At 43.2% G+C, this 14850-nt stretch overlaps 19 non-coding genes across 19 annotated transcripts; all 19 read left to right on the top strand.

Moving 5' to 3' along the window:
• The first annotated feature begins 379 nt into the window (after positions 1–379).
• On the top strand, positions 380–451 carry trnaw-cca. Its single transcript has one exon. It is a non-coding gene; the product is annotated as a tRNA-Trp (tRNA).
• A 693-nt stretch (positions 452–1144) lies between these two features.
• On the top strand, positions 1145–1216 carry trnaw-cca. The gene has a single exon. It is a non-coding gene; the product is annotated as a tRNA-Trp (tRNA).
• Positions 1217–1909: 693 nt separating this feature from the next.
• On the top strand, positions 1910–1981 carry trnaw-cca. The gene has a single exon. It is a non-coding gene; the product is annotated as a tRNA-Trp (tRNA).
• A 693-nt stretch (positions 1982–2674) lies between these two features.
• Positions 2675–2746, top strand: trnaw-cca. The gene has a single exon. It is a non-coding gene; the product is annotated as a tRNA-Trp (tRNA).
• A 693-nt stretch (positions 2747–3439) lies between these two features.
• trnaw-cca lies at positions 3440–3511 on the top strand. Its single transcript has one exon. It is a non-coding gene; the product is annotated as a tRNA-Trp (tRNA).
• Positions 3512–4204: 693 nt separating this feature from the next.
• trnaw-cca lies at positions 4205–4276 on the top strand. Its single transcript has one exon. It is a non-coding gene; the product is annotated as a tRNA-Trp (tRNA).
• Positions 4277–4969: 693 nt separating this feature from the next.
• trnaw-cca lies at positions 4970–5041 on the top strand. The gene has a single exon. It is a non-coding gene; the product is annotated as a tRNA-Trp (tRNA).
• A 693-nt stretch (positions 5042–5734) lies between these two features.
• On the top strand, positions 5735–5809 carry trnaw-cca. The gene has a single exon. It is a non-coding gene; the product is annotated as a tRNA-Trp (tRNA).
• Positions 5810–6502: 693 nt separating this feature from the next.
• Positions 6503–6574, top strand: trnaw-cca. Its single transcript has one exon. It is a non-coding gene; the product is annotated as a tRNA-Trp (tRNA).
• A 693-nt stretch (positions 6575–7267) lies between these two features.
• trnaw-cca lies at positions 7268–7339 on the top strand. The gene has a single exon. It is a non-coding gene; the product is annotated as a tRNA-Trp (tRNA).
• A 693-nt stretch (positions 7340–8032) lies between these two features.
• Positions 8033–8104, top strand: trnaw-cca. Its single transcript has one exon. It is a non-coding gene; the product is annotated as a tRNA-Trp (tRNA).
• A 691-nt stretch (positions 8105–8795) lies between these two features.
• Positions 8796–8867, top strand: trnaw-cca. Its single transcript has one exon. It is a non-coding gene; the product is annotated as a tRNA-Trp (tRNA).
• A 691-nt stretch (positions 8868–9558) lies between these two features.
• Positions 9559–9630, top strand: trnaw-cca. The gene has a single exon. It is a non-coding gene; the product is annotated as a tRNA-Trp (tRNA).
• A 693-nt stretch (positions 9631–10323) lies between these two features.
• Positions 10324–10395, top strand: trnaw-cca. Its single transcript has one exon. It is a non-coding gene; the product is annotated as a tRNA-Trp (tRNA).
• Positions 10396–11092: 697 nt separating this feature from the next.
• Positions 11093–11164, top strand: trnaw-cca. The gene has a single exon. It is a non-coding gene; the product is annotated as a tRNA-Trp (tRNA).
• A 702-nt stretch (positions 11165–11866) lies between these two features.
• Positions 11867–11938, top strand: trnaw-cca. The gene has a single exon. It is a non-coding gene; the product is annotated as a tRNA-Trp (tRNA).
• A 693-nt stretch (positions 11939–12631) lies between these two features.
• On the top strand, positions 12632–12703 carry trnaw-cca. Its single transcript has one exon. It is a non-coding gene; the product is annotated as a tRNA-Trp (tRNA).
• Positions 12704–13394: 691 nt separating this feature from the next.
• On the top strand, positions 13395–13466 carry trnaw-cca. Its single transcript has one exon. It is a non-coding gene; the product is annotated as a tRNA-Trp (tRNA).
• A 692-nt stretch (positions 13467–14158) lies between these two features.
• Positions 14159–14230, top strand: trnaw-cca. Its single transcript has one exon. It is a non-coding gene; the product is annotated as a tRNA-Trp (tRNA).
• The last annotated feature ends 620 nt before the right edge of the window (positions 14231–14850 follow it).

Raw genomic sequence — 14850 nt, 5'->3', positions numbered from 1 at the left:
ACACACTCTAAAGTTTCCAAAACTGTTAAAATGATGTCTCTGAGTATAACAGAACTGATATGGCAGGCGAAAACCTGAGGAAAATGTATCCAGGAGGTGGGATTTTTTTGATGTGGGTAGTTTTCAATTGAATGCCTTTTGAGTTTCTAATGGGTTAGGACCCAGATTGCAGTTCCTATGGCTACCACTAGATGTCAACAGTCTTTAGACTTTGTTTCAGGCTTGTTTTCATACACTTAACCTGCCGGGCAGAGGCACGTGCTGATGGGGGTGGCATTGTCAGATGGTTCATTTCCCCATAGAACCAGGCCTCCATTCCAAATTATACAGTCATCGAAATCTGAACTAGGCATCCTCTCCAAAGATGTTAGCAGTAGAAGACCTCGTGGCGCAATGGTAGCGCGTCTGACTCCAGATCAGAAGGTTGCGTGTTCAACTCACGTCGTGGTCATGGTTTTTATGTGTGCAATCTCTGCCGCCTTTACTCCGTGAATCAGCACAAGTACCGATGTGGCTTTACAGTACTAATCTCGCACGGAAACGAACAAACCAATGCTGCTTTTGATGAAAATAGTCTCTCACAAAAATGTGGCACACTGCAAAATCCTAAATGAAATCATGTGATTGTCAGTCTTCGAACAGGTAGTTTAATGTATGCTTGGGGGCAGTTTTTTGACACCTGGATGAGAAACATTCCCTAAGTAAACTGCCTGTTACTCAGGCCCAGAAACTAGGATATGCATATAAATGGTAGATCTGGATAGAACACACTCTAAAGTTTCCAAAACTGTTAAAATGATGTCTCTGAGTATAACAGAACTGATATGGCAGGCGAAAACCTGAGGAAAATGTATCCAGGAGGTGGGATTTTTTTGATGTGGGTAGTTTTCAATTGAATGCCTTTTGAGTTTCTAATGGGTTAGGACCCAGATTGCAGTTCCTATGGCTACCACTAGATGTCAACAGTCTTTAGACTTTGTTTCAGGCTTGTTTTCATACACTTAACCTGCCGGGCAGAGGCACGTGCTGATGGGGGTGGCATTGTCAGATGGTTCATTTCCCCATAGAACCAGGCCTCCATTCCAAATTATACAGTCATCGAAATCTGAACTAGGCATCCTCTCCAAAGATGTTAGCAGTAGAAGACCTCGTGGCGCAATGGTAGCGCGTCTGACTCCAGATCAGAAGGTTGCGTGTTCAACTCACGTCGTGGTCATGGTTTTTATGTGTGCAATCTCTGCCGCCTTTACTCCGTGAATCAGCACAAGTACCGATGTGGCTTTACAGTACTAATCTCGCACGGGAAACGAACAAACCAATGCTGCTTTTGATGAAAATAGTCTCTCACAAAAATGTGGCACACTGCAAAATCCTAAATGAAATCATGTGATTGTCAGTCTTCGAACAGGTAGTTTAATGTATGCTTGGGGGCAGTTTTTTGACACCTGGATGAGAAACATTCCCTAAGTAAACTGCCTGTTACTCAGGCCCAGAAACTAGGATATGCATATAAATGGTAGATCTGGATAGAACACACTCTAAGTTTCCAAAACTGTTAAAATGATGTCTCTGAGTATAACAGAACTGATATGGCAGGCGAAAACCTGAGGAAAATGTATCCAGGAGGTGGGATTTTTTTGATGTGGGTAGTTTTCAATTGAATGCCTTTTGAGTTTCTAATGGGTTAGGACCCAGATTGCAGTTCCTATGGCTACCACTAGATGTCAACAGTCTTTAGACTTTGTTTCAGGCTTGTTTTCATACACTTAACCTGCCGGGCAGAGGCACGTGCTGATGGGGGTGGCATTGTCAGATGGTTCATTTCCCCATAGAACCAGGCCTCCATTCCAAATTATACAGTCATCGAAATCTGAACTAGGCATCCTCTCCAAAGATGTTAGCAGTAGAAGACCTCGTGGCGCAATGGTAGCGCGTCTGACTCCAGATCAGAAGGTTGCGTGTTCAACTCACGTCGTGGTCATGGTTTTTATGTGTGCAATCTCTGCCGCCTTTACTCCGTGAATCAGCACAAGTACCGATGTGGCTTTACAGTACTAATCTCGCACGGAAACGAACAAACCAATGCTGCTTTTGATGAAAATAGTCTCTCACAAAAATGTGGCACACTGCAAAATCCTAAATGAAATCATGTGATTGTCAGTCTTCGAACAGGTAGTTTAATGTATGCTTGGGGGCAGTTTTTTGACACCTGGATGAGAAACATTCCCTAAGTAAACTGCCTGTTACTCAGGCCCAGAAACTAGGATATGCATATAAATGGTAGATCTGGATAGAACACACTCTAAAGTTTCCAAAACTGTTAAAATGATGTCTCTGAGTATAACAGAACTGATATGGCAGGCGAAAACCTGAGGAAAATGTATCCAGGAGGTGGGATTTTTTTGATGTGGGTAGTTTTCAATTGAATGCCTTTTGAGTTTCTAATGGGTTAGGACCCAGATTGCAGTTCCTATGGCTACCACTAGATGTCAACAGTCTTTAGACTTTGTTTCAGGCTTGTTTTCATACACTTAACCTGCCGGGCAGAGGCACGTGCTGATGGGGGTGGCATTGTCAGATGGTTCATTTCCCCATAGAACCAGGCCTCCATTCCAAATTATACAGTCATCGAAATCTGAACTAGGCATCCTCTCCAAAGATGTTAGCAGTAGAAGACCTCGTGGCGCAATGGTAGCGCGTCTGACTCCAGATCAGAAGGTTGCGTGTTCAACTCACGTCGTGGTCATGGTTTTTATGTGTGCAATCTCTGCCGCCTTTACTCCGTGAATCAGCACAAGTACCGATGTGGCTTTACAGTACTAATCTCGCACGGAAACGAACAAACCAATGCTGCTTTTGATGAAAATAGTCTCTCACAAAAATGTGGCACACTGCAAAATCCTAAATGAAATCATGTGATTGTCAGTCTTCGAACAGGTAGTTTAATGTATGCTTGGGGGCAGTTTTTTGACACCTGGATGAGAAACATTCCCTAAGTAAACTGCCTGTTACTCAGGCCCAGAAACTAGGATATGCATATAAATGGTAGATCTGGATAGAACACACTCTAAAGTTTCCAAAACTGTTAAAATGATGTCTCTGAGTATAACAGAACTGATATGGCAGGCGAAAACCTGAGGAAAATGTATCCAGGAGGTGGGATTTTTTTGATGTGGGTAGTTTTCAATTGAATGCCTTTTGAGTTTCTAATGGGTTAGGACCCAGATTGCAGTTCCTATGGCTACCACTAGATGTCAACAGTCTTTAGACTTTGTTTCAGGCTTGTTTTCATACACTTAACCTGCCGGGCAGAGGCACGTGCTGATGGGGGTGGCATTGTCAGATGGTTCATTTCCCCATAGAACCAGGCCTCCATTCCAAATTATACAGTCATCGAAATCTGAACTAGGCATCCTCTCCAAAGATGTTAGCAGTAGAAGACCTCGTGGCGCAATGGTAGCGCGTCTGACTCCAGATCAGAAGGTTGCGTGTTCAACTCACGTCGTGGTCATGGTTTTTATGTGTGCAATCTCTGCCGCCTTTACTCCGTGAATCAGCACAAGTACCGATGTGGCTTTACAGTACTAATCTCGCACGGAAACGAACAAACCAATGCTGCTTTTGATGAAAATAGTCTCTCACAAAAATGTGGCACACTGCAAAATCCTAAATGAAATCATGTGATTGTCAGTCTTCGAACAGGTAGTTTAATGTATGCTTGGGGGCAGTTTTTTGACACCTGGATGAGAAACATTCCCTAAGTAAACTGCCTGTTACTCAGGCCCAGAAACTAGGATATGCATATAAATGGTAGATCTGGATAGAACACACTCTACAGTTTCCAAAACTGTTAAAATGATGTCTCTGAGTATAACAGAACTGATATGGCAGGCGAAAACCTGAGGAAAATGTATCCAGGAGGTGGGATTTTTTTGATGTGGGTAGTTTTCAATTGAATGCCTTTTGAGTTTCTAATGGGTTAGGACCCAGATTGCAGTTCCTATGGCTACCACTAGATGTCAACAGTCTTTAGACTTTGTTTCAGGCTTGTTTTCATACACTTAACCTGCCGGGCAGAGGCACGTGCTGATGGGGGTGGCATTGTCAGATGGTTCATTTCCCCATAGAACCAGGCCTCCATTCCAAATTATACAGTCATCGAAATCTGAACTAGGCATCCTCTCCAAAGATGTTAGCAGTAGAAGACCTCGTGGCGCAATGGTAGCGCGTCTGACTCCAGATCAGAAGGTTGCGTGTTCAACTCACGTCGTGGTCATGGTTTTTATGTGTGCAATCTCTGCCGCCTTTACTCCGTGAATCAGCACAAGTACCGATGTGGCTTTACAGTACTAATCTCGCACGGAAACGAACAAACCAATGCTGCTTTTGATGAAAATAGTCTCTCACAAAAATGTGGCACACTGCAAAATCCTAAATGAAATCATGTGATTGTCAGTCTTCGAACAGGTAGTTTAATGTATGCTTGGGGGCAGTTTTTTGACACCTGGATGAGAAACATTCCCTAAGTAAACTGCCTGTTACTCAGGCCCAGAAACTAGGATATGCATATAAATGGTAGATCTGGATAGAACACACTCTAAAGTTTCCAAAACTGTTAAAATGATGTCTCTGAGTATAACAGAACTGATATGGCAGGCGAAAACCTGAGGAAAATGTATCCAGGAGGTGGGATTTTTTTGATGTGGGTAGTTTTCAATTGAATGCCTTTTGAGTTTCTAATGGGTTAGGACCCAGATTGCAGTTCCTATGGCTACCACTAGATGTCAACAGTCTTTAGACTTTGTTTCAGGCTTGTTTTCATACACTTAACCTGCCGGGCAGAGGCACGTGCTGATGGGGGTGGCATTGTCAGATGGTTCATTTCCCCATAGAACCAGGCCTCCATTCCAAATTATACAGTCATCGAAATCTGAACTAGGCATCCTCTCCAAAGATGTTAGCAGTAGAAGACCTCGTGGCGCAATGGTAGCGCGTCTGACTCCAGATCAGAAGGTTGCGTGTTCAACTCACGTCGTGGTCATGGTTTTTATGTGTGCAATCTCTGCCGCCTTTACTCCGTGAATCAGCACAAGTACCGATGTGGCTTTACAGTACTAATCTCGCACGGAAACGAACAAACCAATGCTGCTTTTGATGAAAATAGTCTCTCACAAAAATGTGGCACACTGCAAAATCCTAAATGAAATCATGTGATTGTCAGTCTTCGAACAGGTAGTTTAATGTATGCTTGGGGGCAGTTTTTTGACACCTGGATGAGAAACATTCCCTAAGTAAACTGCCTGTTACTCAGGCCCAGAAACTAGGATATGCATATAAATGGTAGATCTGGATAGAACACACTCTAAAGTTTCCAAAACTGTTAAAATGATGTCTCTGAGTATAACAGAACTGATATGGCAGGCGAAAACCTGAGGAAAATGTATCCAGGAGGTGGGATTTTTTTGATGTGGGTAGTTTTCAATTGAATGCCTTTTGAGTTTCTAATGGGTTAGGACCCAGATTGCAGTTCCTATGGCTACCACTAGATGTCAACAGTCTTTAGACTTTGTTTCAGGCTTGTTTTCATACACTTAACCTGCCGGGCAGAGGCACGTGCTGATGGGGGTGGCATTGTCAGATGGTTCATTTCCCCATAGAACCAGGCCTCCATTCCAAATTATACAGTCATCGAAATCTGAACTAGGCATCCTCTCCAAAGATGTTAGCAGTAGAAGACCTCGTGGCGCAATGGTAGCGCGTCTGACTCCAGATCAGAAGGTTGCGTGTTCAACTCACGTCGTGGTGGTCATGGTTTTTATGTGTGCAATCTCTGCCGCCTTTACTCCGTGAATCAGCACAAGTACCGATGTGGCTTTACAGTACTAATCTCGCACGGAAACGAACAAACCAATGCTGCTTTTGATGAAAATAGTCTCTCACAAAAATGTGGCACACTGCAAAATCCTAAATGAAATCATGTGATTGTCAGTCTTCGAACAGGTAGTTTAATGTATGCTTGGGGGCAGTTTTTTGACACCTGGATGAGAAACATTCCCTAAGTAAACTGCCTGTTACTCAGGCCCAGAAACTAGGATATGCATATAAATGGTAGATCTGGATAGAACACACTCTAAAGTTTCCAAAACTGTTAAAATGATGTCTCTGAGTATAACAGAACTGATATGGCAGGCGAAAACCTGAGGAAAATGTATCCAGGAGGTGGGATTTTTTTGATGTGGGTAGTTTTCAATTGAATGCCTTTTGAGTTTCTAATGGGTTAGGACCCAGATTGCAGTTCCTATGGCTACCACTAGATGTCAACAGTCTTTAGACTTTGTTTCAGGCTTGTTTTCATACACTTAACCTGCCGGGCAGAGGCACGTGCTGATGGGGGTGGCATTGTCAGATGGTTCATTTCCCCATAGAACCAGGCCTCCATTCCAAATTATACAGTCATCGAAATCTGAACTAGGCATCCTCTCCAAAGATGTTAGCAGTAGAAGACCTCGTGGCGCAATGGTAGCGCGTCTGACTCCAGATCAGAAGGTTGCGTGTTCAACTCACGTCGTGGTCATGGTTTTTATGTGTGCAATCTCTGCCGCCTTTACTCCGTGAATCAGCACAAGTACCGATGTGGCTTTACAGTACTAATCTCGCACGGAAACGAACAAACCAATGCTGCTTTTGATGAAAATAGTCTCTCACAAAAAATGTGGCACACTGCAAAATCCTAAATGAAATCATGTGATTGTCAGTCTTCGAACAGGTAGTTTAATGTATGCTTGGGGGCAGTTTTTTGACACCTGGATGAGAAACATTCCCTAAGTAAACTGCCTGTTACTCAGGCCCAGAAACTAGGATATGCATATAAATGGTAGATCTGGATAGAACACACTCTAAGTTTCCAAAACTGTTAAAATGATGTCTCTGAGTATAACAGAACTGATATGGCAGGCGAAAACCTGAGGAAAATGTATCCAGGAGGTGGGATTTTTTTGATGTGGGTAGTTTTCAATTGAATGCCTTTTGAGTTTCTAATGGGTTAGGACCCAGATTGCAGTTCCTATGGCTACCACTAGATGTCAACAGTCTTTAGACTTTGTTTCAGGCTTGTTTTCATACACTTAACCTGCCGGGCAGAGGCACGTGCTGATGGGGGTGGCATTGTCAGATGGTTCATTTCCCCATAGAACCAGGCCTCCATTCCAAATTATACAGTCATCGAAATCTGAACTAGGCATCCTCTCCAAAGATGTTAGCAGTAGAAGACCTCGTGGCGCAATGGTAGCGCGTCTGACTCCAGATCAGAAGGTTGCGTGTTCAACTCACGTCGTGGTCATGGTTTTTATGTGTGCAATCTCTGCCGCCTTTACTCCGTGAATCAGCACAAGTACCGATGTGGCTTTACAGTACTAATCTCGCACGGAAACGAACAAACCAATGCTGCTTTTGATGAAAATAGTCTCTCACAAAAATGTGGCACACTGCAAAATCCTAAATGAAATCATGTGATTGTCAGTCTTCGAACAGGTAGTTTAATGTATGCTTGGGGGCAGTTTTTTGACACCTGGATGAGAAACATTCCCTAAGTAAACTGCCTGTTACTCAGGCCCAGAAACTAGGATATGCATATAAATGGTAGATCTGGATAGAACACACTCTACAGTTTCCAAAACTGTTAAAATGATGTCTCTGAGTATAACAGAACTGATATGGCAGGCGAAAACCTGAGGAAAATGTATCCAGGAGGTGGGATTTTTTTGATGTGGGTAGTTTTCAATTGAATGCCTTTTGAGTTTCTAATGGGTTAGGACCCAGATTGCAGTTCCTATGGCTACCACTAGATGTCAACAGTCTTTAGACTTTGTTTCAGGCTTGTTTTCATACACTTAACCTGCCGGGCAGAGGCACGTGCTGATGGGGGTGGCATTGTCAGATGGTTCATTTCCCCATAGAACCAGGCCTCCATTCCAAATTATACAGTCATCGAAATCTGAACTAGGCATCCTCTCCAAAGATGTTAGCAGTAGAAGACCTCGTGGCGCAATGGTAGCGCGTCTGACTCCAGATCAGAAGGTTGCGTGTTCAACTCACGTCGTGGTCATGGTTTTTATGTGTGCAATCTCTGCCGCCTTTACTCCGTGAATCAGCACAAGTACCGATGTGGCTTTACAGTACTAATCTCGCACGGAAACGAACAAACCAATGCTGCTTTTGATGAAAATAGTCTCTCACAAAAATGTGGCACACTGCAAAATCCTAAATGAAATCATGTGATTGTCAGTCTTCGAACAGGTAGTTTAATATGCTTGGGGGCAGTTTTTTGACACCTGGATGAGAAACATTCCCTAAGTAAACTGCCTGTTACTCAGGCCCAGAAACTAGGATATGCATATAAATGGTAGATCTGGATAGAACACACTCTAAAGTTTCCAAAACTGTTAAAATGATGTCTCTGAGTATAACAGAACTGATATGGCAGGCGAAAACCTGAGGAAAATGTATCCAGGAGGTGGGATTTTTTTGATGTGGGTAGTTTTCAATTGAATGCCTTTTGAGTTTCTAATGGGTTAGGACCCAGATTGCAGTTCCTATGGCTACCACTAGATGTCAACAGTCTTTAGACTTTGTTTCAGGCTTGTTTTCATACACTTAACCTGCCGGGCAGAGGCACGTGCTGATGGGGGTGGCATTGTCAGATGGTTCATTTCCCCATAGAACCAGGCCTCCATTCCAAATTATACAGTCATCGAAATCTGAACTAGGCATCCTCTCCAAAGATGTTAGCAGTAGAAGACCTCGTGGCGCAATGGTAGCGCGTCTGACTCCAGATCAGAAGGTTGCGTGTTCAACTCACGTCGTGGTCATGGTTTTTATGTGTGCAATCTCTGCCGCCTTTACTCCGTGAATCAGCACAAGTACCGATGTGGCTTTACAGTACTAATCTCGCACGGAAACGAACAAACCAATGCTGCTTTTGATGAAAATAGTCTCTCACAAAAATGTGGCACACTGCAAAATCCTAAATGAAATCATGTGATTGTCAGTCTTCGAACAGGTAGTTTAATGTATGCTTGGGGGCAGTTTTTTGACACCTGGATGAGAAACATTCCCTAAGTAAACTGCCTGTTACTCAGGCCCAGAAACTAGGATATGCATATAAATGGTAGATCTGGATAGAACACACTCTAAAGTTTCCAAAACTGTTAAAATGATGTCTCTGAGTATAACAGAACTGATATGGCAGGCGAAAACCTGAGGAAAATGTATCCAGGAGGTGGGATTTTTTGATGTGGGTAGTTTCAATTGAATGCCTTTTGAGTTTCTAATGGGTTAGGACCCAGATTGCAGTTCCTATGGCTACCACTAGATGTCAACAGTCTTTAGACTTTGTTTCAGGCTTGTTTTCATACACTTAACCTGCCGGGCAGAGGCACGTGCTGATGGGGGTGGCATTGTCAGATGGTTCATTTCCCCATAGAACCAGGCCTCCATTCCAAATTATACAGTCATCGAAATCTGAACTAGGCATCCTCTCCAAAGATGTTAGCAGTAGAAGACCTCGTGGCGCAATGGTAGCGCGTCTGACTCCAGATCAGAAGGTTGCGTGTTCAACTCACGTCGTGGTCATGGTTTTTATGTGTGCAATCTCTGCCGCCTTTACTCCGTGAATCAGCACAAGTACCGATGTGGCTTTACAGTACTAATCTCGCACGGAAACGAACAAACCAATGCTGCTTTTGATGAAAATAGTCTCTCACAAAAATGTGGCACACTGCAAAATCCTAAATGAAATCATGTGATTGTCAGTCTTCGAACAGGTAGTTTAATGTATGCTTGGGGGCAGTTTTTTGACACCTGGATGAGAAACATTCCCTAAGTAAACTGCCTGTTACTCAGGCCCAGAAACTAGGATATGCATATAAATGGTAGATCTGGATAGAACACACTCTAAAGTTTCCAAAACTGTTAAAATGATGTCTCTGAGTATAACAGAACTGATATGGCAGGCGAAAACCTGAGGAAAATGTATCCAGGAGGTGGGATTTTTTTGATGTGGGTAGTTTTCAATTGAATGCCTTTTGAGTTTCTAATGGGTTAGGACCCAGATTGCAGTTCCTATGGCTACCACTAGATGTCAACAGTCTTTAGACTTTGTTTCAGGCTTGTTTTCATACACTTAACCTGCCGGGCAGAGGCACGTGCTGATGGGGGTGGCATTGTCAGATGGTTCATTTCCCCATAGAACCAGGCCTCCATTCCAAATTATACAGTCATCGAAATCTGAACTAGGCATCCTCTCCAAAGATGTTAGCAGTAGAAGACCTCGTGGCGCAATGGTAGCGCGTCTGACTCCAGATCAGAAGGTTGCGTGTTCAACTCACGTCGTGGTCATGGTTTTTATGTGTGCAATCTCTGCCGCCTTTACTCCGTGAATCAGCACAAGTACCGATGTGGCTTTACAGTACTAATCTCGCACGGAAACGAACAAACCAATGCTGCTTTTGATGAAAATAGTCTCTCACAAAAATGTGGCACACTGCAAAATCCTAAATGAAATCATGTGATTGTCAGTCTTCGAACAGGTAGTTTAATGTATGCTTGGGGGCAGTTTTTTGACACCTGGATGAGAAACATTCCCTAAGTAAACTGCCTGTTACTCAGGCCCAGAAACTAGGATATGCATATAAATGGTAGATCTGGATAGAACACACTCTAAAGTTAGTTTCCAAAACTGTTAAAATGATGTCTCTGAGTATAACAGAACTGATATGGCAGGCGAAAACCTGAGGAAAATGTATCCAGGAGGTGGGATTTTTTTGATGTGGGTAGTTTTCAATTGAATTCCTTTTGAGTTTCTAATGGGTTAGGACCCAGATTGCAGTTCCTATGGCTACCACTAGATGTCAACAGTCTTTAGACTTTGTTTCAGGCTTGTTTTCATACACTTAACCTGCCGGGCAGAGGCACGTGCTGATGGGGGTGGCATTGTCAGATGGTTCATTTCCCCATAGAACCAGGCCTCCATTCCAAATTATACAGTCATCAAAATCTGAACTAGGCATCCTCTCCAAAGATGTTAGCAGTAGAAGACCTAGTGGTGCAATGGTAGCGCGTCTGACTCCAGATCAGAAGGTTGCGTGTTCAACTCACGTCGTGGTCATGGTTTTTATGTGTGCAATCTCTGCCGCCTTTACTCCGTGAATCAGCACAAGTACCGATGTGGCTTTACAGTACTAATCTCGCACGGAAACGAACAAACCAATGCTGCTTTTGATGAAAATAGTCTCTCACAAAAAACATGGCACACTGCAAAATCCTAAATGAAATCATGTGATTGTCAGTCTTCGAACAGGTAGTTTAATGTATGCTTGGGGGCAGTTTTTTGACACCTGGATGAGAAACATTCCCTAAGTAAACTGCCTGTTACTCAGGCCCAGAAACTAGGATATGCATATAAATTGTAGATCTGGATAGAACACACTCTAAAGTTAGTTAGTTTCCAAAACTGTTAAAATGATGTCTCTGAGTATAACAGAACTGATATGGCAGGCGAAAACCTGAGGAAAATGTATCCAGGAGGTGGGATTTTTTTGATGTGGGTAGTTTTCAATTGAATGCCTTTTGAGTTTCTAATGGGTTAGGACCCAGATTGCAGTTCCTATGGCTACCACTAGATGTCAACAGTCTTTAGACTTTGTTTCAGGCTTGTTTTCATACACTTAACCTGCCGGGCAGAGGCACGTGCTGATGGGGGTGGCATTGTCAGATGGTTCATTTCCCCATAGAACCAGGCCTCCATTCCAAATTATACAGTCATCGAAATCTGAACTAGGCATCCTCTCCAAAGATGTTAGCAGTAGAAGACCTCGTGGCGCAATGGTAGCGCGTCTGACTCCAGATCAGAAGGTTGCGTGTTCAACTCACGTCGTGGTCATGGTTTTTATGTGTGCAATCTCTGCCGCCTTTACTCCGTGAATCAGCACAAGTACCGATGTGGCTTTACAGTACTAATCTCGCACGGAAACGAACAAACCAATGCTGCTTTTGATGAAAATAGTCTCTCACAAAAATGTGGCACACTGCAAAATCCTAAATGAAATCATGTGATTGTCAGTCTTCGAACAGGTAGTTTAATGTATGCTTGGGGGCAGTTTTTTGACACCTGGATGAGAAACATTCCCTAAGTAAACTGCCTGTTACTCAGGCCCAGAAACTAGGATATGCATATAAATGGTAGATCTGGATAGAACACACTCTAAAGTTTCCAAAACTGTTAAAATGATGTCTCTGAGTATAACAGAACTGATATGGCAGGCGAAAACCTGAGGAAAATGTATCCAGGAGGTGGGATTTTTTTGATGTGGGTAGTTTTCAATTGAATGCCTTTTGAGTTTCTAATGGGTTAGGACCCAGATTGCAGTTCCTATGGCTACCACTAGATGTCAACAGTCTTTAGACTTTGTTTCAGGCTTGTTTTCATACACTTAACCTGCCGGGCAGAGGCACGTGCTGATGGGGGTGGCATTGTCAGATGGTTCATTTCCCCATAGAACCAGGCCTCCATTCCAAATTATACAGTCATCGAAATCTGAACTAGGCATCCTCTCCAAAGATGTTAGCAGTAGAAGACCTCGTGGCGCAATGGTAGCGCGTCTGACTCCAGATCAGAAGGTTGCGTGTTCAACTCACGTCGTGGTCATGGTTTTTATGTGTGCAATCTCTGCCGCCTTTACTCCGTGAATCAGCACAAGTACCAATGTGGCTTTACAGTACTAATCTCGCACGGAAACGAACAAACCAATGCTGCTTTTGATGAAAATAGTCTCTCACAAAAATATGGCACACTGCAAAATCCTAAATGAAATCATGTGATTGTCAGTCTTCGAACAGGTAGTTTAATGTATGCTTGGGGGCAGTTTTTTGACACCTGGATGAGAAACATTCCCTAAGTAAACTGCCTGTTACTCAGGCCCAGAAACTAGGATATGCATATAAATGGTAGATCTGGATAGAACACACTCTAAAGTTTCCAAAACTGTTAAAATGATGTCTCTGAGTATAACAGAACTGATATGGCAGGCGAAAACCTGAGGAAAATGTATCCAGGAGGTGGGATTTTTTGATGTGGGTAGTTTTCAATTGAATGCCTTTTGAGTTTCTAATGGGTTAGGACCCAGATTGCAGTTCCTATGGCTACCACTAGATGTCAACAGTCTTTAGACTTTGTTTCAGGCTTGTTTTCATACACTTAACCTGCCGGGCAGAGGCACGTGCTGATGGGGGTGGCATTGTCAGATGGTTCATTTCCCATAGAACCAGGCCTCCATTCCAAATTATACAGTCATCGAAATCTGAACTAGGCATCCTCTCCAAAGATGTTAGCAGTAGAAGACCTCGTGGCGCAATGGTAGCGCGTCTGACTCCAGATCAGAAGGTTGCGTGTTCAACTCACGTCGTGGTCATGGTTTTTATGTGTGCAATCTCTGCCGCCTTTACTCCGTGAATCAGCACAAGTACCGATGTGGCTTTACAGTACTAATCTCGCACGGAAACGAACAAACCAATGCTGCTTTTGATGAAAATAGTCTCTCACAAAAATGTGGCACACTGCAAAATCCTAAATGAAATCATGTGATTGTCAGTCTTCGAACAGGTAGTTTAATGTATGCTTGGGGGCAGTTTTTTGACACCTGGATGAGAAACATTCCCTAAGTAAACTGCCTGTTACTCAGGCCCAGAAACTAGGATATGCATATAAATGGTAGATCTGGATAGAACACACTCTAAGTTTCCAAAACTGTTAAAATGATGTCTCTGAGTATAACAGAACTGATATGGCAGGCGAAAACCTGAGGAAAATGTATCCAGGAGGTGGGATTTTTTTGATGTGGGTAGTTTTCAATTGAATGCCTTTTGAGTTTCTAATGGGTTAGGACCCAGATTGCAGTTCCTATGGCTACCACTAGATGTCAACAGTCTTTAGACTTTGTTTCAGGCTTGTTTTCATACACTTAACCTGCCGGGCAGAGGCACGTGCTGATGGGGGTGGCATTGTCAGATGGTTCATTTCCCCATAGAACCAGGCCTCCATTCCAAATTATACAGTCATCGAAATCTGAACTAGGCATCCTCTCCAAAGATGTTAGCAGTAGAAGACCTCGTGGCGCAATGGTAGCGCGTCTGACTCCAGATCAGAAGGTTGCGTGTTCAACTCACGTCGTGGTCATGGTTTTTATGTGTGCAATCTCTGCCGCCTTTACTCCGTGAATCAGCACAAGTACCGATGTGGCTTTACAGTACTAATCTCGCACGGAAACGAACAAACCAATGCTGCTTTTGATGAAAATAGTCTCTCACAAAAATGTGGCACACTGCAAAATCCTAAATGAAATCATGTGATTGTCAGTCTTCGAACAGGTAGTTTAATGTATGCTTGGGGGCAGTTTTTTGACACCTGGATGAGAAACATTCCCTAAGTAAACTGCCTGTTACTCAGGCCCAGAAACTAGGATATGCATATAAATGGTAGATCTGGATAGAACACACTCTAAAGTTTCCAAAACTGTTAAAATGATGTCTCTGAGTATAACAGAACTGATATGGCAGGCGAAAACCTGAGGAAAATGTATCCAGGAGGTGGGATTTTTTTGATGTGGGTAGTTTTCAATTGAATGCCTTTTGAGTTTCTAATGGGTTAGGACCCAGATTGCAGTTCCTATGGCTACCACTAGATGTCAACAGTCTTTAGACTTTGTTTCAGGCTTGTTTTCATACACTTAACCTGCCGGGCAGAGGCACGTGCTGATGGGGTGGCATTGTCAGATGGTTCATTTCCCCATAGAACCA

Source organism: Oncorhynchus gorbuscha, linkage group LG08 (assembly GCF_021184085.1).
Source record: "Oncorhynchus gorbuscha isolate QuinsamMale2020 ecotype Even-year linkage group LG08, OgorEven_v1.0, whole genome shotgun sequence".
Taxonomy (NCBI): Eukaryota; Metazoa; Chordata; class Actinopteri; order Salmoniformes; family Salmonidae; genus Oncorhynchus; species Oncorhynchus gorbuscha.
Note: the sequence above shows the minus strand (reverse complement) of the source record. Positions and strands in the feature narration are given on the sequence as shown.